We start from the raw sequence: 27,023 nt of genomic DNA on the forward strand, positions 1-27,023 counted from the left end.
GGACGTCTTTAATTTCTTCTTTTATTTCTTCATGGACTCAGGAATGGTGCAAATGTGCATTATTCAACTTCCATGAGTTTGTAGGGTTTCTGCAATTTGTGTTGTTGTTGCATTCTAATTTTAATGCACAGTGGTCTGATAAGGTGCACAAAGTTATTTCAATTCTTTTGTACCTTTTGAATTTTGATATGTTGCCATGTATGTGGTCAATTTTTGAGAACGTTTCATGTGTCGCTGAGAAGAAGATATATTCTTTTTTATTTGGGTGGAACGTTCTTTAGATGTCTGTTAATCCCAATTGGGTCATAACTTCTATTAGTTCCTTTGCTTCTTTGTTAAGTTTCTGTCTGGTAGTCCTGTCTAGAGGGGAGAGTGTGGTATTGAACTCCCCCACTGTAAGTGTGTGGGCTATATGTGATTTAAGTTTAAGTTATGTTTCTTTTATGAATGTCGGTGCCCTTGTATTTTGGGCATAGATGTTCAAAACTGAGACTTCATCTTAGTGTATTTCTCCTCTGATGATTATGAAGTGCCCTCCTTCATCTCTTTTGATTGATTTTATTTTGAATCTAATTTGTTAGATGTTAGGAATGCTACCCCTGCTTGTTTCATGGGTCCATTTGATTGAACAATGTTTTCCCAACCCTCAACTCTGAGGTAATGTCTGTCTTTGAGGCTGAGGTATGTTTCCTGTATGCAGCAGAAGGATGGGTTCTGTCCTCGGATCCAGTCTGTTAGCCTTTGCCTCTTTATGGGTGAGTTAACACCATTAATATTGAAGGATATTAATGACCATTGATTGCTTGTTATTGTTTGTTTTGGAATAGTTGATGGTGGTGGAATTATATGTGGATTTCCACCTTTTTTCTTTTGGCTGTTGGTAAGGTGGGATTATCTATTGCCTATGTTTTTCTGGTTGTAGTTAACTCTCTTGGGTCGGGGTTTTCCTTCCAGAATTTTCTGTAGGGCTGGGTTAGTGGATATGTACTGTTTAAATCTGGTTTTGTCATGGAATATCTTGTTTTCTCCATCTATAGTGATTGAAAGCTTTGCTGGGTATAGCAGTCTGGGCTGGCATCCAGTGTAGGTAAAATATCTATCCAGGACCTTCTAGCTTTCAGAATTTCCATGGAGAAGTCAGGTATGATTCTGACAGGTTTGCCTTTGTATGCTACTTGGCCTTTTTCCTTTGCTGCTCTTAATATTCTTTCTTTATTCTGTATGTTCGTGGTTTTTACTATTATGTGGCAAGGGGATTTCCTTTTGTGGTCTACTCTATTTGGTGTTCTGAAGGCTTTTTTGTACTTTCATTGGCATGTCTTTCTTTAGGTTGGGAAAGTTTTCTTCTGTGATTTTGTTAAATATGTTTTCTGCCCCTTTGATGTGGTTTTCTTCACCTTCTTCTATACCTATTTTTCTTACGTTTGGTCTTTTCACATGTTCCATATATCCTGGATATTTTGTGTTAGATATTTGTTGGACTTAAGATTTTCTTTGGTGGATGAATCTATTTCCCCTAGTGTATCTTCAACACATGAGATTCTGTCTTCCATCTCTTGTATTCTGTTGGTTATGTTTGTATCTGTAGTACCTGACTGTTTGCTCAGCTTTTCTTTTTTATTTCTATCATTCTTCAGAATGTGTTTTTTATTGTCTCTATTTCAGCTTTCAACCCTTGTAGTTTTTGATTTGTTTCTTGTGATTTTTGCTTTGTCTTTTCCTCTCTTTCTTGCATTTGTTATAGTATTTGCTTTGTTTTTTTCTTCCATTTCTTGCATATTTTGCAGTTTTTGGATTGTTTTTTCCTCCATTTCTTGCAGTTCTTGTAGTTTTTGGTTTGTTTTTTCTTCCATGTCTTTAAGGGATTTTCTCATATCTTCTTTGAGGGTCTCTATCATTTTCATGAAGTTGCTTTTAAGGTCTTTCTCATCTGCTTCTTCCACAATGAACTTTTCAGGTCTTACTGATGTAGATTCACTAGTTTCTGGTGGTGTCGTATTGTTTTTTCTGTTAGTGGGTGTGTTTTTGTATTGTCTCCTTCCCATCATTTCTTCCTATGGGTGCAGAAGGAGTTTCTTTCTCCCCTGGTGGATATGTGACCCCTTTCCATTGGGTGGGAGAAGGTCCAATACCCTGTTGGCTTTCCTCTTGAATGGATGGAGGCCATCCTAGTGTCAGGACCTTAGCAAACTCTAGGTAGGCTGGACCCTTGCCTTGCTTGTCCCGTGGGTGGAGACTGGGACTTGGAAGCCATTAGTCTCCCCGTGGGCTGAATCCCATCCAGCTGGGATCCTGGTCTGCTATGTGCAGTCCTCAGGGAAATGGCTTAGTTTTAATGGTGCTCATCTTCTAGCCTGAGAACTCTAGTTTGATCCTTGGGTCTCCCATGGTGAAAGGAGAGAGATGACTCTAACAGTTGTCCTCTGACCTTGACAATTGTGCCATAATGTAAGAGATACTTGATGGAACCTAATCCCATTGATCTAGAGGATGACTAGGAAGTTGATAGTATTGGGGTCACAGTGAAACACTGTTTCACAAACAAACAATTAGAAAGGGATTCCTTTGATCCAATTACAGAATGAATTGCAATAATTTTCAGAGTCTATATACTGATTTCCTGTATTAGAACCAAGGAGTTTTTTCCTCTTTTCTTCTCTCTCTTTCTTTTTCTTTCTAATATCCTATGGCAGAAATATAAGTTCAAAAAGAATGGGAACCAAGACCTTCTAGACACAACAGGATTGACTCATATACAAACTTACAGAGACTGTGGCAGCATGCACATGACCTGCACAGATCCAAGATAGGTCCCAGCACTAAGAGAGGACTTAGAAACAAGCCTCCATTCTTAACCTAGAAGCTCTCTTTAATTGTAACTACAGGAAAAGAAAGAGTTAATTTTTCTTAGTGGAGTCTCACCAGGTATATAAATCACAGTTAAGGGGAGGGTCTAGCAATAGCTGGCCAACACAAAATTAACTCAATGGTGACTTTAGAGGGTTTTATTTTTTGTCTTTTTTGTGTTTTTACAATTCCTTTTTCTGGAATTTTCCTTTCCTTCTTCCTTCCCTTTTTCTTTCTTTTTTTATACCATATGAATTTTCACTTACATATATTTTCTGATTTTGTTTTTATGGGTTCTCCGTGTGTGCTAATGTACATGTATTGGTTCCTTTTCTTGCTACTAAGAAAAAATATTATCAAAAAGTCACTTAAAGAGGAAGACTTTATTTGGGATTATAGTTCAAAAGGAAGCTGAACATGACAAGGAAGATTTGGTGTTGGGAACATGAGGATACTGCTCACAATTTATCCAATCAGAAAATGAAGAATAATAAATACCACTGCTCAACTCACTTTCTTTTTTATTTGTTTACATATTAGTACATGTGCTCATACCTCAATTAGTTTAATTTAGATATTGCCTCATAGATATGCCCAGAAGTTTACTTCTTACATGATTCTAAATTTGTTCAGTTGGCGATATTACCCATCACATAACTTAAAGAATGAAAAAAGAACTGTTAGCACCATTGATTTTTAGGAGAGTGAGATCAGTGTGCAGAATGTCATGAATGTCTGATAGCATACCCAACACAAATAACAATAAAACTATACCATCAAATACATCTAGAGATAAATAAATCATCAACTTACCAAATCATGCTCTGTATCAAGAAGGCAAACAAACATTTTAATGAGTTCATCAAAGTGTACCAGGTATCAACCTGTCAAAAATAAGAGGTTCTCTCAGAATGTCTATATGTCTATATGAGCAAGTCATATTTCTGTCTTGTTTTGAAAAAAATGAATTTGTGATACAGAGTCATAATTCAGTTTTCCACAAGTAGAAAATGACACCAAATTCTGACAATCATGTGCTCAGCAATGAATGACATTTGAGGCAGCCTCAGAAACCCTTAATCACAGTGAAATTAGGCCCAGAGTTTGACAGTTCCTCCTTTGCCAGAAGCCTTCACATCTGAGGGTGAATGCATCCCTCAGTTTCTACAGTATTGTTCTCTTTAAGCAATCCACATCTTTGTCTGTCAAAATAGGAATCTCTGAATTTCTGCAGATCAATTTTCACTTCTTGTTGTTGCCTTTGTAAAGCAGGGCCCAAAGGAAAAGCCCATCTCGGAAAAGGTCACATGGTAATTTGAAGAACTGGACAGGAACTTCCATTGCCAGGTGCCTGGGGGAGACAAATGAAATTGCTTCTGTTCTTAACACCTCTGTGACCCGTTTGTTTACTTTGGTTTATTCCCTGGAGTCACATGATGCTCCTATTCACAGTAACTTAGAGCTCTTGAACCTCAAACCCAGGGGGTTTAGATTGTTCTGTAACTTTCAATTCAATTGAAACTTGCCCTTATTTATTATGGCAGTAGCTCACATGTGAGCTTCCTTTAATAATAAATAATTGTGAAAGTGACTGTTCTGTTTGAAGTGCTAAAAAGAGTGAATAAATTGGTGGCTATAAAAAGCGGCTTCCCATTGGTTTCACATAAAGGATGAACTTTACAGAAGTCTATAATGAAAATCAAAACTCCCATTTTGTTTTTCTACTAAGAGGCCACAATTCCTGCTTTTAAAATGATGACTTTCTAAAACAATGACTAACCTCATCTTGTTTGGCCCAAGGTTTTATTATTTTTAATTACTCTTTCTTCCACAAAGTCACTGACATCACTGTTCCAAGTATCCAACTAAAACCTTGAACATTTGCCATGTTGTGAGGCAAAGGAGAAAAATAGAAGTTAACTGTGGTCTAAACGTTCACATTTAAGTGGACACAGCTACAAAAACATTTGCTGGAAGAAAATTACAATAGAATCACACATTTGAGAAAGGCAAGGGGAAACTCACACATCACTCTGTAGGGCACATTAAGGAGTTAGAAAATGGAGAGGGAAGTCAGCGCTACAGTGAGGAAATCGGGTTTAAATAATCAGTTTCTCTTCCATCAGGGTGACCTGTGATCACAGACCTTTGTGATACTTAACCTACTTGTATGTTCAATGGGAAGGGAGTCGGGTACCCACAAACAGAGTTCTTACAGTTTTTGCAGTTGATAATACATGTGAAAATGTCTGGAAAGCAATGTGTTATGATTTTCCAAGTACTTGAGATAAAATGGGCATGAGATAAGTGTGATGGAACCCTGTAGCCAGAAATTACAAATGAAATATCCTGAATTCTTAAGATCAAATCTTAGCATCTGTTAACAACTTCTTCCCCTACTTATTTTTGATAATAAATTATAAAGAAATGTATTTTAAAGTAATTCTTCAGTTTACATGTAATTTTATAATTTCTTATGGATGAAAGAAAATTTATATACTAATGAGAGAGATGTGTTATCTATTGTTAAACAAATAATTTAATCTTGGCTGAATACCTTGACTACAGGACATGGAGTATCTTCAATGATTTTCACAGTTAATCGGTATTTCATTTTATAATCACTAATTGTGCGAATGTCACATTACATAAATGCAAAGTACAAAGTGACAGAAGTATGTTGAAGGTCATTTTAGAAATCATTGGAAATTCTGTCCTTATCTTGAGCCAAAATTCATTTGATGATTTTTATGAAAGTAAAGTCAGCAGCTCAGACAGCAATTTTTAAAGTCAACCAATATGACTCCACACCAAGATATTAGAACCTGATATTTACATGCTGAGAAAGACAGTAGCAAAAGTCTTTGCTTTCTATAGTTAATTATGCCTAGTTTTTACTTTATTGAAAATATATTTCTTCTCATACAATATGTCCTGACTATGGTTTCTTTTCCTTCTACTTTTCCTTGTCTCCCGCCCCCACAGTCTCCTATACCATTCAGACCCACCCACTTACTATCTCTCAGAAAACAAACAGACTTCTAAGGGATAAGTATAAAATACAGTTTTTTTTTTTACGAGACAGGGTTTCTCTGTATTGTTTCAGAGGCTATCAGTCCAGCCCGGCCTCGAACTCACAGAGATCCGCCTGCCTCTGCCTCCCGAGTGCTGGGATTAAAGGCGTGCGCCACCACCGCCCGGCAAAATACAGTTTTATAAAATAAAAACTCACTTATTGGAGTTGGACAAGACAAACAAACATAAGGAAAATAGCTCAAGACCCACTTGTTCACACACTCAGTAACCCCACAAAAACACTAAACTGGGGGCCATACTATATATGCAGTGAACCAGGGCCAAGCTCATGCAGGCCCTGTGCATGGTGCCACAGTCTGTGACTTCGTATGTGCTTTGCTCAGTTGATTAGAAGAAGACCTTGTTTTCTTGGTGTTCTCCAGCCTCTCTGGCTCTTACAATCTTTCTGGTCCTCTTCTATAGGTTTCCTGAGGCCTGAGGTAAGGGATTTGATGGAGACCTCCTGGTTAGGGATGAGTGTTCGAAGGTGTATCATTTGAGCACATTGTCTGGCAGGGTTTTGTATTTGTTCTGATCTACTGCAGGAGGAAACTTCTCTGATGATGACTGAGCAAGACCCTCCCTGTGAATATAGCAGAATATAATATTTGTCTTTCTGAATCTGGGATACCTCATTCAGGACGATTATTTTTTCTAGTTGTTCTCCTTTATCTGGAAATTTTATTATTTCTTTTTCCCTTTTTCCTTTATTTCCTCCTTCCTTCCTTCCTTTCAGTTTTTACTTCTAACAGCTCCATTGTGTAAATGCCAAATTTTCGCTGTCCACTCTTCTGTTGAGGGACATCTAGATAGTTTCCAATTTCTAGCTATTATGAAGAGAGCAACAATGGACATGTGTGAACAAGTGTCTTTGTGGTAGGATGAAGCATCTTTTGGGTATATGCCCAAGGTGGATCTTTGGGTAGGTCAAGTCCCATCTTTCTTTGGAACCAAAACACTTATTTCCATAGTGGCTACACAAGTTTGCACTCCCATCAGCAATAGATAAATATTCCCTTTATTCCACATACTTGTCAGCATGAACTGTCACTTGTTTTATTGATCTTAGCCATTCTGTGATATTTAAATATTAAAGAATATGTTGATCATATAATACAATCATTTCAGCAATTGATATGGTTATATGGAATAGATATAGCCTAAGAAGAAAATACTGTCTTCCATTGTCTTCCAGGAATTTAATAATACATAATACATTTCCTAATTGTCTCAAAGACCCTAGTTTCAGTCTAAAAAAGGGAAAAAGAATTATGAAAGGGGTATATAGAGCTCTATACAATGTAGTGAGCTATGATTCTTCCTGACCAAGCAGTGTGTTTTGCCTCGGAGAAGAGGTCTGTGTCTGGCTTCCACACCATCCTGTGACAGAGCTGAGTGAAGATCTAGCAGCCCTGTGTAAGTGATAATGCCACTTTTGGAATAGAGGTTCCTTGTTCCAGCCCACCTAAAAGCCTATCTAATGTTTATGAATTCATACAAATCACAGAGTCAGATGCAAACAGCTGCCATGCTCATTCTAACACTGAAGGTTACATAATACAAGGAGACAACAGATGATGAGTGAAAACAATAGTTTTCAAAAGGTTCTAATCCATGGGCTAAGTTATCCACTGGTAGTACAAGTATGGATTTTCAAAAATTTTAACCTCAAATCCCTCCTATAAAAACAATGAAGCTTTTCAAAAATGTGGAACAGCAAGTGCCACACCCAAAGTTAATTTTGCAGTGATTCATATGCCAGGCTTTGCCCCCATAATTTTCCCAATCACGCCTTAGAAACTTAGGGCATTACTGTCATGTCTTATGGCATTGAGTCATACAAAAGACACAGATATAAGGTGTTGTAATTTAAAAAGTGGCACAAGAGAGAAAGAAAGATACCATGTGATGGAGCTCATGTGGAGGGATTGTTTTATTAAGGAAAGGGAATTGGAAAAGGGAGAAGGTGAGGTGGGAGATCCTCCTCAGGATACAGGAATAGCAGAAGAGAAAAAAGTGGTTGTGGGGGGTCAGAAAGACAGCCAGAGAGAGAGAAAGAAAGAGATGGGAAGGTGGCAAGAGAACTTAGTGAATGAACAAAGGAGGTGCTCTTAGTGGCTGCAGCTGAGGACTATCCTTTCAGGACCGCAAGGGCTGGCCAGTCAGATGCCTGAATACTAACATAAGGAGCGCAAACTTATTTTTTGAAGCTTTTAGAAAACAAAAGTAAGAACAAATACTAGATAGTGCTATGGTTAGAGGTTAAGGGTTTAATTTAATTTAAATAAGAGATACTATAGGGAGCTATAGAGATGGTTTAGTGGTTAAGAGTACTGGATGCTTCTCCAGAGAACTGAAGTTTGATGTCCAGCACCTACATGATATCTCCCAATCTTCTGTAACTCCCATTTCAGGGAATTGGGTGCCCTTTTCTGGCCTCGAAGGGAACCAGGTATATGTGCCACATATGCATGCAAAGACCCATATATAAAATAAAAATAATTATTTTAAAAGATACTGTACTATTCCCATCATATTTATAATTCTGCACTGATTTGTGTTGAGGACTTCATTTAAAGTTCAGTTATAAATTTAATTGCTGCATTTTATTCTGAAGTAGGAGAATGAATATTTCATTTTACTGCTTTTTTCTTAAAATTTTACTTTGTAATCTTATTCATGATTAAATTCTCATTTGGGAGTGGTGAGCATCAAAATTTTAAGAGAATAGAGTATTGAGTGCATTTTTAAGTGCTTTCAAGCACTTATGCTTTCATGCACTATCTAGTGTATACCAGGTGCTGGAAAAATATTTGGCAATTTATAGCACTTTTTAACACTTCTCAAGAGAAATGTAAGTTATTACTTTGAAGTGAGGAATAATCTAACAAATAAAGTAATCAAAAAATTACTTATTTGATATGTTGATAGATTAAGGTTAAACAATATATCTGAAACAAGACTTAAATAGTCAAACTTAGAATTTGAGTAATATATTAAATAAAGGATTGAGTTTAAATGAGGCCTAAAATCAAGTCAATTTATGTTCTTCCATGTTCTAGAGGCAGGATTTATATTAATTTTCATTGCTTGCTAATTAAATGTTACTTCATTCTATTGATTCTGACTGAGATTATCAAGCAAAAACTATCTGGAACAATGACTGGTAAAAAAGAACCAATTATTCACCAGAGTCAGGGCGCAGACACAAAACAAAATGCTACACTTTTGTTTTTAGGTTTAGACTTCATAAATTCTTTTCAATATGTGTGTGGAAGGGTCGGTAAAGCAAATGATAGGAATATCTTCTAGTAATATGATAGCTTGCTTTATTCTACTGAACTTCGGAGTCCTTGAATCATTTGCTGAACAACAGAAGCACATGCCACAGCCTCAACATTTTAAAGTAGTCTAAACAATGACAGTTTGACTTTTGTGATAATAAATTTTAATTGTCAGCTTGTTGCCATCTAGAATCATCTGGAAGAGAGTCTTAATGATGGATGTCTGGGTAACCTTCATTTGAGGGCATGTCTGTAAGGGATTTTCTTGCTTACATTAATTAGTGTGTGAAGACCCTACTCACTCTCTGGACCCTGTAAGAGTGGAGAAGTTAAGCCGAGTGGTAAGCAGGGGTACTTTGTATTTCTCTCTTCTTGACTGTGTGTATGAGGTGACCAGGTGTTCCAGTTCCTGTCACCTTGGTTCCCATTCAGTGTGTAATCTGGAGTTGTACACTAAATCAAGCTTTCTCAACCAAGATGCTTTACATTAGGGCATTTATCATACAAACAGGGAATAAAACTAGAACAACATTCAAACTCATTTGACAGCAGAATTGAAGCTAATTATTTAAGAAGTCCTTTATGGTCTTTACCTATCCCCCCAGTCCAGTGATATTTCTAGCTTAAGTTTTACAGTGGGAATGTTTGGGTATTTGATTATTCTTGAAACATCATATACATTTAATAGAACTAAAATAAAATTCATAAAGGATTGTTCTGGCTATTGGGTACATTGATTATAAATTATAGATGTAAGAATTCATAATTAATTGAAATTATAAATTTATATGAATACAAAGGGCTAAAAATAGTCAAAGCATCTCTGCAGATAAAGAAATGGTAGATACTAATAATGAAAATATTAGACTATGAAGATTCTTAGCTTGGTTATTACCCATCTATGATGCTTCCTCAGTGTTTGGTCTTGAAAATGTTACTGACTCTCTCTATACTTCAGTCTCCTCATCTGCACACTCAAAATAAAAGTTGCACCTTATAAGGTGCTTTTGAGCAACATAAGCAAGTATTTTTTGCAAGCATTAGAATAAAACCTGGGACAAGTTAGATTCATACTTGTTAATTAAAAACATAGCTTAATAAGGGATGAAATAATTGTTCCCCATGCAACATTTTATCAAGCTGTGAGGTATAGTTTGAATAATAATATCCCTCTAAAAACTCATGTGCTAAATAGCCTGCCATGCAATGTTCACAATAGGTTTGTGGAGGTGATGGGGTCATGAGGATTCTGATCATTAGTGTTCATCCAAGGGCAAATTAGTAATTTGATGCTGCGAGTGTGCAGTGGTAGGCACTATTTGGATGTACTAGAGCACTGAAAATTTACCCATGAGGGATATATCTTATCCTTAATACCACGATTTGTTTCCCTCTGCCTTCTGTGTGCAGTGAGGTGAGCAGTATCCTCTTAATCTCCAGTCACTGTCATTTATCTTATGTCTTTTTCAAGAGCAATGGAGTCAACAGTCAATGTGGCCTGAAAAGCCTGAAACTGTGAGCCCAGAAGACAAGCCCAACCACACACACATTGTTTCCTTCTGTGTGATGGGAAGTACACAGCATAACGTCGTACAGCAATAGGGGAATGGTCAAATCAACTATTGGAAGGAAACAGGGTGTGTGAAAAGACTTGTATAGAAATTGGTATGATTTGAATACCAGAATAAATCTCTGAAGGTAAAATAATTTTTTAAATAGAACTTATTTAAATTTTTATTACAAAAGTATAAATCCACGCTAGTCAAATCATTACTAACAGAGAACAGCATGTAAAAGAGACCCACACTGTGTTGATTCCAGAAAGAAGCGGTGACTAATACCCTGATCAGAACTACAGCGGTACAGAGTTTTGATTGCTACAAGTTCAACCCAAGTTATACTGAGCCGTCTTGTCCTACTGTGTAAATGTAACCTAACTTTTAAAAATTTTTTCTTTATTTTTTTACATGTCAATCCCATTTCCTTCTCCCTCTCCTCCTCCCACACCCCCCCAACATTTGTCCCCCCCCACCCCAGCCTCCCACCCTATTGCCAATTCCTTCCACATAGGGGATATCTAGAGTCTGTCATTTCACTCAGGGTAGGGGCCAGGCACTCCCCTAAGAGTCCAGGCTGAGAGAGAATCCCTCTTTGTGTTATGGACACACGATGTCCATTTGTATGCCAGGGATAAACACTGATCCACTGTTCAGGGCCCCATAGGTTGCCCATGCCTCCTCACTGACTCTCACATTCGGGGGTCTGGATCAGTCCCATGAACCTAACTTTTTTGTAACTATCAGGTAAATCTTTGAAATGTTCAAGCAGACTCCTAGTTTCTATCAATGAAAAGGACTAAGAAAACCATCAAATAGCATCTGAGGACTATGACAAAGTTACCACATCCTCAAATGTTGCTAAAGCCTGCTTACCTGATGTTCCCACCAATGTATTTAAAAAGTGTTGATTTGTTGTTCTGTTTCTTAAGACTGGAACATGAAAAGGAATTTGAGGTAACCTGAGTCTGTGTTCCTAGGGCCATTGGCGGTCATGCTCGGCTCTAGAATAAATGATATTTTATTCCCTTTGAAGTGAGTTATGTGTTTATATTGACAAAATTTATAAAGAATTAAAATGTCAAAGTGGATACTTTCACTGGAAAAACTGTTTACTAAGAATTATTTTTCTGCCTGTGGTGGCACATTCCTTTAATCCTTGTACTCAGAGGCAGAGGCAGGCTGATCACCGGGAGTTTGAAGCCAGCCTGGTCTACAGAGCTAGTGCCAAGACAATTAGGGCTGTTAAATCCAAAAAACCCTGTCTCAAAAAACTAACAGCTGTGCAGTGATGGCACACACCTTTAATTCCAGCATGGGGGAGGCAGAGACAGTCAGATCTTTGTGGGTTCGAGACAAGCCTGGTCTACAAGAGCTAGGTCCAGGACAACCTCCAAAGCTACAGAGAAACCCTGTCTTGAAAAGCAAAACAAAAACACAACCAACCAACCAACCAAATAAACAAACAAAACAAACAAACAAAAAAGATTTTATTTTTCAAATCCAAAACCAAAATATAAGGTCACATTGTTTCATTCAGGTCCCAAATGCAGACAATTTATTCTTACTTTCCATCAACTTGTATAATTCATACATTGACTCTTTAGATTATGAAACACAACCATTTATTTTACTAATTCCCAAACCACTTTAAGGATTAGCTTGACAAAAATCTCTTCCCTTCTTTTTCCATGCCACAATCCCATCCATGTTGTAGTTAAGTCCACTTTTGGATTATGGCCCAGGTCCACTTTAAGGAGTTGCCTGCCTAAAGGTCAACCGGCTTGCTCCCCAATGACTTTAAAACTGCCGCTGAAAAACAAGGCCAAAACTAAGCAGAAAGCAGGCCTCCAGCTGCTCTAGAAGGTTCTGGTTCTGTCTGCTAGGCACCTGCAAAGACCACAGTCCTGGAGTTCTGAGTCTGCATTCCACAGCGGCAAGCGCACTTAACCCTGCTGGAGTCCTTCAAATACCACCCAGATTACTTCTGAGTGATGGGGGAATGCCTTTTTGTGTATAAGTTTCTCTTGTTGGCTTTTGAAATAAACACTGTTTGGCTAATAAAGGCAAGAAAATAGGTGGGATGAGGAGACGAGGATAATCCTGGGAAAGGTAGGCAGAGAGAGACTGGAAAGAGACTTCATGTAGTCAAAGCTGGACTGTGCTCCACACTGGTCTTCCATGGCTGTACCCTTGCTTCTGGGAGAGGCCACCCACCGTGGACTAAAGCTTGGGGGCTAGAGAACCTACTTTGCAGTGCCTTGACCTCCACTAACAGTCAAGAATATATTAATAAATAAGTGTAACTATACATCAGCAATAGGTAAGGCAAAATGATATTGGGTTTCCACCAGAATGGTGAAAGAAAAATAATTGTTGTGTAAGAAGTAACACTGAAAAGCTGAAGCTAAAATTTAAATCTCTTAGAAGAAAACATTGTTAATTATAAGAGTGCTGACTTTGGGTGATGCTGTGGATTAATCCTACTGTACACTGTGAAAATGTGTTGCTCTAATTGTTAATAAGGAGAATACTAGGTGATAAATAGGCAGGATTTGGGGAGCAGAGTGAACATTGGGAAGAAGAAGAGTGGACTCTTGGAGTCAGGAGGGTTGCTGGAGATACACAGAAGAAGTGGAAGATGAATAGTCCATGTTGAAAGAAGGCACCACTACTAGGCAGAAGGTAGATAAAAATATTGGTTAATTTAAGTTGTAAAAGCCAATTAGTAATAAGCCTAACCTATTGGCAAAACAACTATAATTAATAATAAGTTGTTATTATACTTATTTGGGAATGGCTGGCAAGACAGAGGTGACCATCATTCCTGATGAAAAACTCCCCCTACAAGGTGATATAAAAATATTTTACATTCAAATTAAAAACTTCAAAAACTTGAGAGAGCCGCCCACACAGGAAAGAGATCAGCCCCTCCAAGACCCCAACCCCAGGGAGCCCAGCTTCAGGTGAGATTGGGTCTCCAGCGGGGACCGCCCGCCCATCACCCATCCCCCTCCATCTTCGGGGCCGCTCCCGGCTTCCAGAAGAGCTGCCCACACAGGAAAGAGATCAGCCCCTCCAAGACCCCAACCCAGCGAGCCCAGCTTCAGGAACCGCCCGCCCATCACCCATCCCCCTCCATCTTCGGGGCCACCCCCGGCAGCCAGAAGAGCCGCCCACACAGGAAAGAGATCAGCCCCTCCAAGACCCCAACCCCAGGGAGCCCAGCTTCAGCCCACAGTAAGGAAGGAGACCAGTGGAGACGGAAAGACCCCACCAGCACCCACTGGAAGAAGAGATGGGAAGAAGACAGAATAAGAGATCACTCAGCAATAGAAACACCAACATGACCCCACCAGAATCCAGGGATCCAACACCAGCAAGTCCCGAAAAGCACTACATAGATGAAGAAGAGGAGACAGACCTTAAAAATTATTTCATGAAGATGATGGAGAGCCTCAAAGAAGAAACGAGGAAATCCCTTAAAGAAATAGAAGAAAAAACAAACAAAAAAATCCATGAAATGGGGGAAAAAATTCAAGAAATAAACAAATCTCTCAAAGAATCTAAAGAGCACCAAGAAAAAACAACCAAGAAAATTAAGGAAACAACTCAAACAGTTGAAGGATTGAAAGCTGAAATAGAAACGATAAAGAAAACACAAAATGAAGGGATGCTGGAAATAGAAAAGCTCGGTAAATGGTCCGGAACTACAGATGCAAGTATCACCAATAGACTACAAGAGATAGAAGAGAGAATCTCAGGTGTTGAAGACTCATTAGAGGATATAGAGTCGTCAACCAAAGAAAATCTCAAAACCAACAAATCCTTAACACAAAATATCCAGGAAATATGGGACACCATGAAGAATCCAAACCTGAGAATAATAGGTATAGAAGAAGGTGAAGAACTTCAACTTAAAGGTACAGAAAACATATTCAACAAAATCATAGAAGAAAACTTCCCTAACCTAAAGAAAGATATGCCTATGAAAGTACAAGAATCTTACAGAACACCAAATAGGCTTGACCAGAAAAAGAAGTCACCTCGCCATATAATAATCAAAACATCAAACCTACAGAGCAAAGAGAAAATATTAAGAACAGCTAAAGAAAAAGGCCAAGTAACATACAAAGGCAGACCTATCCGAATTACACCAGACTTCTCAATGGAAACGATGAAAGCCAGAAGATCCTGGTCAGATGTCCTACAAACGCTAAGGGAACAAGGATGCCAGCCCAGACTACTATATCCAGCAAAGCTCTCAATTACCATAGATGGAGAAAACAAAATATTCCATGACAAAGCCAGATTTAAACAATGCGTATCCATGAATCCAGCTCTACAGAAAATGCTAGAAGGAAAACCTAGAGCCAAGGAAGATAACTACATTCACAAAGACACAGGCAACATATAATCATACTTTACAAAACACTAAAACAAAAAGGGAGGAGAAACAACACAAAACAACTTCACTAACAATAAATCAAGCGCAAACAAGGATCACCAATCAATGGTCATTAATATCCCTCAATGTCAACGGCCTCAACTTGCCTATAAAAAGACACAGACTAGCAGAATGGATACGAAGACAGAACCCTTCCTTCTGCTGCATACAAGAAACACATCTCAACAACAAAGACAGACGTTATCTCAGAGTAAAGGGCTGGGAAAAGATCTTCCAATCAAACGGCCCCAAGAAACAAGCGGGCGTAGCAATCCTAATATCTAACAAATTAGACTTCAAATTAAAATCAATCAAAAGAGATGAAGAAGGGCACTTCATATTCATCAAAGGAAAAATACATCAAGACAAAGTCTCGATTTTAAACATCTACGCCCCAAATACAAAGGCACCTACATTCGTGAAAGAAACATTACTAAAGCTCAAAATGCACATAAAATCTCACACACTAATAGTAGGAGACTTCAACACTCCGCTCTCACCGCTAGACAGGACCTCCAGACAGAAACTTAACAAAGAAACAAAAGAATTAATAGAAGTTATGACCCAACTGGGTTTAACAGACATCTATAGAACATTCCATCCAAATACAAAGGGATATACCTTCTTCTCGGCACCACATGGAACCTTCTCTAAAATTGACCACATAATAGGAAACATAGCAAATCTCCACAGATACAAAAAAATTGGAATAACTCCCTGCATCTTATCAGACCACCATGCATTAACATTAGAATTCAACAATAACACAAATCGCAGAAACCCTACAAACTCATGGAGATTGAACAATGCACAATTGAACCATCCCTGGGTAAAGGAACAAATAAAAAAAGAAATTAAAGACTTCCTCGATTTCAATGAGAATGAAGACACAACATACACAAACTTATGGGACACTTTGAAAGCAGTACTGAGAGGAAAGTTTATAGCACTAAGTGCCCACATGAAAAAACTGGAGAACAGTCATACTAGAGAATTAATAGCACAGCTGAATGTTCTAGAACAAAAAGAAGGAAACTCCCCCAGGAGGAGCAGATGCCAGGAAATAATCAAATTGAGGGCTGAAATCAATCAAGTAGAAACCAGGAAAACACTGAGAAGAATCAATGAAACAAAGAGTTGGTTCTTTGAGAAAATCAACAAAATAGACAAACCTCTGTCCAAACTAACCAAAAGACAGAGAGAGAACATGCTAATTAACAAAATCAGGGATGAAAAAGGGGACATAACAACGGACTCTGAGGAAATCAAGAGAATCATCAGGGCATACTTTGAAAGTCTTTACTCCACAAAATTTGAAAATTTAAAGGAAATGGACAATTTCCTGGATAGATATCACTTGCCAAAACTAAATCAGGAACAGATAAATAATCTAAACAGACCTATAACCCCTAATGAAATAGAAGCAGTCATCAAAAGTCTCCCAAACAAAAAAAGCCCAGGCCCAGATGGCTTCAGTGCAGAATTCTACCAGAAATTCAAAGAAGAGCTCATTCCAATACTCATCAAAGTATTCCACACAATAGAAGCAGGAGGCTCACTGCCAAACTCTTTCTACGAGGCTACAATTACCTTGATACCCAAGCCACACAAAGACACAACTAAGAAAGAGAACTATAGACCAATTTCCCTCATGAACATTGATGCAAAAATACTCAATAAAATACTTGCAAACCGGATTAAAGAACACATCAGAAAAATCATCCACCATGATCAAGTAGGCTTCATTCCAGGAATGCAGGGATGGTTCAACATTAGAAAATCTATCAATGTAATCCACCATATTAACAATCTGCGAAAGAAAAACCACATGATCATCTCACTAGATGCTGAAAAAGCCTTTGACAAAATCCAGCACCCCTTCATGATAAAGGTCCTAGAGAGATCAGGGATAACAGGAACGTACCTGAATATAATAAAAGCAATATACAGTAAACCAACAGCTAACATCAAACTAAATGGAGAGAAACTCAAAGCAATTCCTCTAAAATCAGGAACAAGACAAGGCTGTCCACTCTCTCCATATCTCTTCAATATTGTACTTGAAGTTCTAGCTACAGCAATAAGACAACAAAAGGAGATAAAGGGGATACAAATAGGTAAAGAAGAAGTCAAACTTTCATTATTTGCAGATGATATGATCGTTTACATAAGTGATCCAAAAAACTCCGCAAGGTCACTCCTAGAGCTGATAAACACCTTCAGCAATGTGGCAGAATACAAGGTAAACTCAAAAACATCAGTGGCCCTAGTATATACAGATGATGAAGTGACTGAGAAAGAAATCAGAGAAACATCACCTTTTACAATAGCCAAAAACAGCATCAAATATCTGGGGATAATGTTAACCAAGGAAGTGAAAGACCTGTATATCAAGAACTTTGTGTCTTTGAAGAAAGAAATCAAAGAAGATACCAGAAAATGGAAAGATCTCCCATGCTCTTGGATTGGTAGGATCAACATAATAAAAATGGCAATCTTGCCAAAAGCAGTCTATAGATTCAATGCAATCCCTATCAAAATTCCATCACAATTCTTCAAGGACCTGGAAAGAACATTAATCAACTTTATATGGAAAAACAAAAGGCCCAGGATAGCCAAAACATCCCTATACAATAAAGGAACTTCAGGAGGCATCACCATACCTGACTTCAAGCTCTATTATAGAGCTATAGTCCTGAAAACAGCTTGGTATTGGCACAAAAATAGGCAGGTAGACCAATGGAACCGAATCGAAAGCCCTAATTTTAACCCACACACCTATGAACACCTGATTTTTGACAAAGAAGCTAAAACTGTACAGTGGAAAAAAGAAAGCATCTTCAACAAATGGTGCTGGCATAACTGGGTACTGGTATGCAGAAGACTGCAGATAGATCCATGTTTATCGCCTTGTACAAAACTTAAGTCCAAATGGATCAAAGATCTCAACATACATCCAGCCACACTGAAACTTTTAGAAGAGAAAGTGGGAGATACTCTTCAACGAGTTGGTACAGGAGACCACTTCCTAAACATAACACCAGTGGCACAGGCACTGAGATCGACAATTAACAAATGGGACCTTCTGAAACTAAAAAGCTTCTGTAAGGCAAAGGACACAGTCAAAAAGACAAAAAGGCAGGCCAGAGAATGGGAAAAGATATTCACTAACCCTACATCTGACAGAGGGCTAATCTCCAAAATTTACAAAGAACTCAAGAAACAAGTCTCCAAAACACCAAAGGATCCACTTGACAGGTGGGGTACAGAGCTAAATAGAGAATTCTCAATAGAGGAGGCTAAAATGGCCAAGAGACACTTAAGAAAGTGCTCAACATCCTTAGCCATCAGGGAAATGCAAATCAAAACAACTCTGAGATACCATCTTACTCCTGTCAGAATGGCTAGAATCAAAAACACCGAAGAAAATTTATGCTGGAGAGGATGTGGAGAGAGAGGAACACTCCTCCACTGCTGGTGGGAATGCCGACTCATACAGCCTCTTTGGAAATCAGTATGGAGATTCCTCAGGAAAATGGGAATTAATCTACCACTAGACCCAGCAATTCCACTCTTAGGCATTTATCCAAATGAGGCAGGTTCATACAACAAGGGCATCTGCTCCACTATGTTCATAGCAGCATTGTTTGTAATAGCCAGAACCTGGAAGCAACCTAGATGCCCCTCAACTGAAGAGTGGATAGAGAAAATGTGGTACATTTACACAATGGAGTATTACTCAGCAGAAAAAAACAGTGGAATCTTGAAATTCGCAGGGAAATGGATAGCACTGGAAGAAACCATCCTGAGTGAGGTAACCCAGTCGCAAAAAGACAAACATGGTATGTACTCACTCATATATGGATTCTAGATATGGATCAGGATAGCGCCAGTCTGCACTTCCACAGATAGAGAGTCTGGGAAACAGGAAAGAACCTAAAAGATATGCATATATGCATAGTACCCAAGAGAAGAGGATGGAGACAAGATCCTCTGATGGGGCACACGGTGAGGGGTGGGGGGGAGTGGGACCTGGGAAGAATAGAGGGGGTAAAGAGGAAGGGAGTTGGTCATGGGGGAACAGGAAGTTGAGGGGGTAGGGGTAGAATAGGGGAAGAGGGAATCATAGGATCGAAGACAGATCAGGCACCAGAGTGACCTCGAGTGATCTAAAGGTATAACATCAATTGGCAAGCTAAGCAATAGTGGAGGGACCACCTCGAATGCCCATTCCTGATAATGAACTTGATGTCTATAACTATCCGGGAGCCTTCATCCTGTGACTGATGGAAGCAGAGGCAAACACACAACTAAGCACTGAACTGAACCCAAGGAACCCAGTGACAGAGAGAGAGGAGTGATGAGCAAATTGGCAAAGAATGGGCTGGCAAAACCAGCAGAGACAGCTGATCTGAACAGGGGAGTGCTCTTGGACCCCAGACCGACAGTGGGGAGGCCAGCATGGGACTGATCTGGACCCCCCAATTGTGAGTGTCAGTGAGAAGGCCTGGGCAACCTATGGGGCCCTGAGCTGTGAATCAGTGTCTATCCCTGGTATACAAACTGTCTTCATGTGCCTATAGCACAAAGAGAGATGCTCTCTCAGCTTGGACTCTTAGGGGAGTGCCTTGACCCTACCAAGAGTAAAATGACAGACTCTAGATATCCCCTATGTGGAAGGATTTGGCAATAGGGTGGGAGGGAGGGGGGGAAGGGGAGTGCGGGAGGAGGGGAGGGAGAGGGAACTGGGATTGACATGTAAAACAAGCTATTTAAAATTAAAATAAAAAATGATAAAAAAAGAAAAAAAAACTTCAAAAACTTGAAAAAAGACATTAATAAAATCTATATGGTGGTCTTACTTCCTTCTGCCCATAATGGAACACATCTGCTGCCTTAAACCTTCTTTAGATGGCTACTCTTTCTCCTTTGAGAGTGGCCTTTCCTCCTAGATTTGCAGAGAATATTGACAAGAATATCTTGGATTTGTTGAGTTTCAGAATACTGACTTGCGAAACAGATCATTAGAGTTAACAGTGTTAATAATGAAACCAACCCCATTAATAAATAGGAAGCTCATTTATGTCATAAAGCCAGAGAGGGTGTGGTATGGAAACTGAATGGAAAATTAAACCATCCCTCATCTTCCTTTTATTACCCACATGTCAGAGGGAAATACTGGCCATAAAAACTGTTGCTTCAATATCATGGGCTCTGAATATAGATGTTTAAAGTCTGTCACCTGCCCCAACTGTAGGCATTATTTTGTAAATTTTAACAAAGAATTTCATGGAAGAAACCCCTTGTCAGATGTTCTAGATTCCTTACCCTCAGTTCTCCAGCTGTGGCAGTAGCTGATTTTGCATTAAATGTTATGCTTCAAAAAGGATCTCAGACAGTCTGTCGTATGGCTGTATTATCAAATTTTTGCATAATCATTTTTTATTGTCTTTTTTAGTATAATTAGAGGGGAGAATGGAATGGAAATGGTAATGACATAGTCAGAAGCAGTTCACATTTTTCTATAATCTGTTGCAGGTGTTTGGAGTGTTCTTTCCACTCAAAGTTAGTATTTATCCTCTTAAATTTAAACACAGATGTTTGGAGATTCTTGTATTTCTATCAAGACTCCAAGATATTCCCCCAAACAGTTACCCATATTCCCTACACCTTTTGAAAAGTTTCATGTGTTCAATCCTGTTTGATTATTAACAATTCTTGTAAAATACCAGCAATCGTTTATGTATAATTATAAGATGGCTTAATATTTGCGATTCAAAAGCATATCAGTTGAGGGGCATCTAGGTTGTTTCCAGGTTCTGGCTATTCTAAATAATGCTTTTGAATCGCAAATATTTGAGTGGAAATCTATTTGAAAATAGAAAAATGTTACATATGGGATTTCAGAAGGTAACAATATGATATAGTAGACTGTTGAAAGAGAAAAAAAGCCTACTTAAGTGATGACTTAAGTGAAAGTAGCTGTTTTTCACACTATTTAAGACTGTACCGTCTCTGAATTTGGTGTTTTTAGAGGTTGAGTTTCTTTAAAACACTCATTCACATTCTTATTTCTATGCTGTTGAGCATAAAAATTATGAATAAAGGTTCTTTGAGACTACAAAACACTTTTTGGCTTCCCAAAGTTCACACTGATAACTTTAGTGTACATTGGAGAAGTTTGTAGTAATATTCATTAATGCAGAGGGATCAGCTTCTAACAATATTTATCTTTCTAACACCACATGACATGAGAAGTTAGAGAACTTTAAGTATAGAATCTGATGTAGTTCTCATTGAAACACACCAAGCGACATGAAGGGCCAGAGCAATGGCTCATCATTTAACACATCCTGTGATGCCCTGCCAGAGGACTCAAATTTGCTTCCTATCACGTTATCACTGGTCTCTGTAGGCATCTGTACCCACACATGCATATACACTCCCCACGTCCACATATAATTAAAATAAATAAAAAAACATCGAGTCTTAGCTGGGGTTCTTGTCATTCTTGGGAGTCTCCCTAGCACCAGATTTCATCCTAAGCCCATAGTGGCTCTTTCTGTTTAGATGTCCCACCACTCAGGAGGCAAACACATGCAGATCTCTGTGACTTCCAGACCAGCCTGATATACAGAGCTAGTACCAGGATAGGCTCCAAAGCTACCCAGAGAAACCCTGTCTCAAAAAATAAAAGAGGTATCTTTTTCATTCCTCTTCCACTATACCCCTCCTGTTCTCATCCTCCTCCTCTCCCCCTTACCACTTGCCCTGCCCCCAGTTTGTCCCTGATATCTTATCTAATTTCTAATCTCAGAGGGATTCATGTGTCCCTTTAGCGTCGTCCTTGTTACTTAGCTTCTCTGAAGCTGGGGATTGTAGTCTAGCTGTCCTTTGTTTTACAGCTAATATCTACTTATGAATGAATGCATACCATCGTTATCTTTCTGACTCTGGGTTACCTTACTCAGGATGATTTTTTCTAGTTTCATCCATTTGCCAGAAAATTTCACAAGGTCATCATTTTTTACTGACTCCATTGTGTAAATGTACTACATTTTCCTCATTCATTCTTCAGTTGAGGGGCATCTAGGTTGTTTCCAGGTTCTGGCTATTCTAAATAATGCTGCTATAAACATAGTAGAGCAAATGTCCTTGTGATATAATTGAACATCCATTGGGTAAATTCCCAAGAGTGGTATCGCTGGGTCTTGAGGTAGATTGAGTCACAATTTTCTCAGAAACCACCATACCGATTTCGAAAATGACTCTACAAGTTTGTATTCCCAACAGCAATGGAGTAGTGTTCCTCTGATTCCACATCCTCTCCACCATATACTATCTTCAGTGTTTTTGATCTTAGCCATTCTGACAGATGTAACATTGTATCTCAGAGTCATTTTGATTTGCCTTTCCCTGATGATTAAGGATGTTGAGCACTTCCTTACATGTCTTTTGGCCATTTTCAGATTCTTCTGGTGAGAATTCTCTATTTAGCTCTGTACCCCATTTTTCAATTGGGTTATTCTGTATTTTGATGTCTAGTTTCTTGAGTTCTTTGTAAATTTTGGAGATATGCCCTTTGTCAGATGTGGAGTTTGTGAAGATCTTTTCGCATTCTGTAGGCTGTCATTTTGTCTAATGACAGTGCTCTTTACCTTACAGAAGCCTCTCAGTTTCAGGATGTCTCATTTATTGATTGTTGCTTTTAGTGTCTGTGCTACTGGTGTTACATTTAGGAAGTGACCTGCTGAGCCAATGCATTCCAGGCTACTTCCAAATTTCTCTTCTATCAGGTTCAATGTAGCTAGATTTATGTTGAGGTCACTGATCGACTGGATTTGAGTTTTGTGCACGGCAATAGATATGGATCTACTTGCAATCTTCTACATATTAACACCAAGTTATGCCAGCACCATTTGTTAAAGAGGTTTCCCTTTTTTAACTCTACCATTTTGGCTTCTTTGTAAAAAATCAGGTGTTCACAGGATCATAGGCTTGATATCATGGCCTTAGATTCAATTCCATTGATCCATTTGCCTATTTTTATGCCAATGCCAACCTGTGTATGTTACCATATCTCTATAGTACAGTTTGAAGTCAGAGATGGTGATGTCTCTGGAAGTTCCTTTATTTCACAGGATTGTTTTAGCTATTCTGGGCCTTTTGTTTTTCCATATGAACTTGAGTACTGTTCTTTCAAAGTCTGTGAAGAATTGTTTTGGGATTTTGGTGGAGATTGCCTTAAATCTGTAGATTATTTTTGGGTAGGATTGCCATTTTTACTATATTGAGCCAACCTATCCAAAAGCATGGGTTATCTTTCCATTTTCTGATATCCTCTTCAATTTCTTTCTTTATGGACTTAAAGCTCTTGCCCAGCAATAGTAGGGAGGATGCCTGAACTGGCCTACCAATGTAACCAGATTGAAGAATACCCCAGCTACCATCATAGAGCCTTCATCCAATAATTGATGAAACCAGATGCAGGGATCCACAACCAAGAACCGAGCCAAGCTCTGGGAATTTAGTCAAAGAGAGGGAGGAGGGAACATATGAACAAGGGAGGTCAAGATCATGATGGAGAAATCTACAGAGACAGCTGAACCGAGCTTGTGGAAACTCATGAACTCTAGACCTATAACTGTGGAGACTCCAGGGAACCAAATTAGGCCCCCTGTATGTGGGAGACAGTTGTGAAGTTTGGATTACCAGAGGGGACCTTGGCAGTAGAACCATAATACAAACCGGGTACATGAGCTAGTGTATTGGGGCTCATTCCTTAGGGTGGGATAACACCCTCAGTGGCAAAAGGACCACGATATTTTCCTGGAGCATGAGCTAGCTTGTTGGAGCACACTCCCCATGGTAGGATGCCATGCTCAGTCTTAATATATGGAGTAAGGGGCATGGCCCTGCCACAACCTATTGTGCCAGACTATGTTGATTCCTCATGGGAGTAGTGTGTGGGTGGGCTAGGGTGGAGGTAAGGGAGGTGGAAGGAGGCAAGGGGTGTAGGAGGAGGGCTTGGAGGGAGAACTGTGGTTGGAATGTAAAATGAAATCAAAAAGTAAAAAATGGGGAAAAACACATTTTAGTATCACTAGAGTAACCATTTAAAGGAAATGACATCTTTCAAAGTGTTTTCTAAAAAATTCTTCTAAAACATTTTTAATGTGTATGTGTGTGTGTGTTTGTATGTGTGCCTGCAAGAGTTTACGTGCATTTCATGCATGCATGAGCCCATATAGATGGCATTGGATTCCCTGGACATAGAGCTACAGGTAGTTGTGAACCAAAGTGTGGGTGCTGCAAATGAAACCAGGTAAAAGTGGTAAGCACCCCTAACTCCTGAGCTCTCCAGTCTCTTCATGTTAATATACAATACCCATTTAATGTAGATCATGGACCATGTGTGTGTACACAGTGGAACTAGAAAGTTACAACTCTAAAACTTTAAATAATCAACTGTACTCCTATCATCCTGTTACTCAAGAGATGCAGACAGAGGATCAGAAGTTTCAGGTCATCCTTGGCTACATAGTGACAAAGAAGCCAGTCTAGACTCTCTCTTAAAAACTAGCAAACAAAAACTTTCCACAACATTTCTGTGGTGTATTGTTAAAGCTAATAATGATTTTAATGATTTCTATTTCTTTAATATGAGAAAATATCAAAGAAATAGAAACAGGGAAATCGAAAACAATAATTGATGAATATGCTTCAACAGTACCAAGGTCATAAAAGAAATGGAGAGTGCCAAGCCATGACTGTCAGGTCCAAGGTGTGACTCTTGAACAGAAAAAGGAACATGGAAACAGACAGTGGTCAAGAAGACAGAGAAATTTCAATAAAGTTAGCAGCTTAATTCATGACATTGTATGAATATTACTAACTTTAACAATTATATTGTCATTATATTTGATGTTAATAATAGGAATCCTAAGTGAGGAGGATGAAGGAACTCCACTAGTTTTTTGCAACTTTTGAATAGATATAAAGTTTACTTACAAGTAATATCTTAAAGTAAGGATAGAAACATATTAGGACTCCTTAGTCCTGGAGGGGAGTTTTCACTGTGACTTTGGTCCACATTTTCCTTTCCTCTATTGTACAAGTGTTTTGATCTAGTTGGATTTTTTTTTGTTTAGTATTTTTTGTTTAGGATGCAGAGCAAGCAATTTACTAGCACTTAATTCTAGGTTACTTTAATATAGTAGAAACCTTCTCAGGAAATATTCTGATTCAACAGATTATTAACACATGGATCCTACAAAAACCTGAACCCCAGAGCAAGTAGTGGGTTGAATTTTATCACTCAATTGAATTGATCTTTAGAGATAATACTATTCTAATCAACATCAGAATTCTTATTAAAATTTATCTTAGTTATTTCCAGGAGGAGCCTCTTATTAACCATATCCTGTCATGCTAACAAAACAGATTTAGTGCTAAACTACAATTGTTAAAACACTCAAATTCAGTCCATCATAACCTAACCTTAACTTCCAATAACCAGATGGTAGAAATTGTGTGAAATTTTCAAGCTCCATTAAGTCTCTATCTAAATCTGTGGATTAGGATGAAAGAATGCACTGAAAGAAAGGCTTTCAGAAAGTAAAGTCAGTGAGAGACTTAGCCTGAGGCTTAGAGACTCCTACAGGAGAATGTGATGCCACCCAGGAAATAAAATCCATCCTTAGTGAGAGTTGGAGGAATTAAAAACAACAGCCAGGAAGACTGGGGCATGAATTGGGTTCAAGTCAGTTCACAAATAATTGAGGCAATAAATATTTTTAAAAACTATTAGGAAGCAGGATTCTTCTTTTCTTCCTCAAGGCTTCCCACCACTCCTGCAGCCTCAGGCAATTAATTATCTTTGCCTATTAAGGTTGGCAATGAGTTAATGCCTTTTAACATTATTATTTTTAACCATTACTATTTTACATTGTAGTAATCTTATAACCATATCATTAGTGCAAGAACATTTTAAATTCTTAAGTGAAAAGCATAAGTCTTTACTTAGTCTCAAGGTAAAAAGCAGTTCTGTAGCTAAGAAAAAAGCAAAGAAATAATATAAGCACAACATCTGAGTTTTTAGAAATAAAGTTTTTATTAACAAAAAACTGAGAATATTGTTCAGAGTACCAAACTAAAAGAATAACATTTTCTCATTTATTTCTCATCAAATAAGAAAATGAAATAATAAATGAGAAGTAAGGGCATGAATTCTCCACTCAGAATTTTGTCTGTGATCTGAAATATATATGTAATGGTTAAATTGAAAAACTCAGTGAGTTTACCAGATGGCTTTACACTAAGATAATGCTTGTGTCTTTAGAGACGCCTGATGTTCCTTTCTCTCTCTGTCGCATTCGCAAATCAGTGAGAGTGAAAATGTTGAAGCTAAAGAATGATGTTTGAAAACATCAAACAAAGCCCTCTACAGTAAAGATATCATGTAAAGTAAGTTTCTCAGGATCTCTGGGGATGCCACGTTTTTCTCTCTAAGGCAGAAACTGAGCCTGTCCAGTAGTGCAGCTCTAAAAGACAGGCATCTTATGCCAAATAATGCTTAAACTGGGTTAGGTTTCCAGGGTGTGGGCAGTGTGAAGGCTCAGGACAGTGAAGCTGTAACTCCTGAAACAGAATAGATTGGCTTTGTCCCCGGGATATCTATCTTCCTATGTTTCAGCTCAACTGAATTCAGTTATTAGCCCTGTAAGAAGATGATTCTCCCAACAACTTTCCAAGAATAAGTTTCTGTGAATTAGTGCTAAAAGGATCTTCAAGGTCACCGGTGGTCTGCAGTGT

The sequence above is a fragment of the Mesocricetus auratus genome, unplaced genomic scaffold (assembly GCF_017639785.1).
Source record: "Mesocricetus auratus isolate SY011 unplaced genomic scaffold, BCM_Maur_2.0 Super-Scaffold_100008, whole genome shotgun sequence".
In the NCBI taxonomy this organism is placed as follows: Eukaryota; Metazoa; Chordata; class Mammalia; order Rodentia; family Cricetidae; genus Mesocricetus; species Mesocricetus auratus.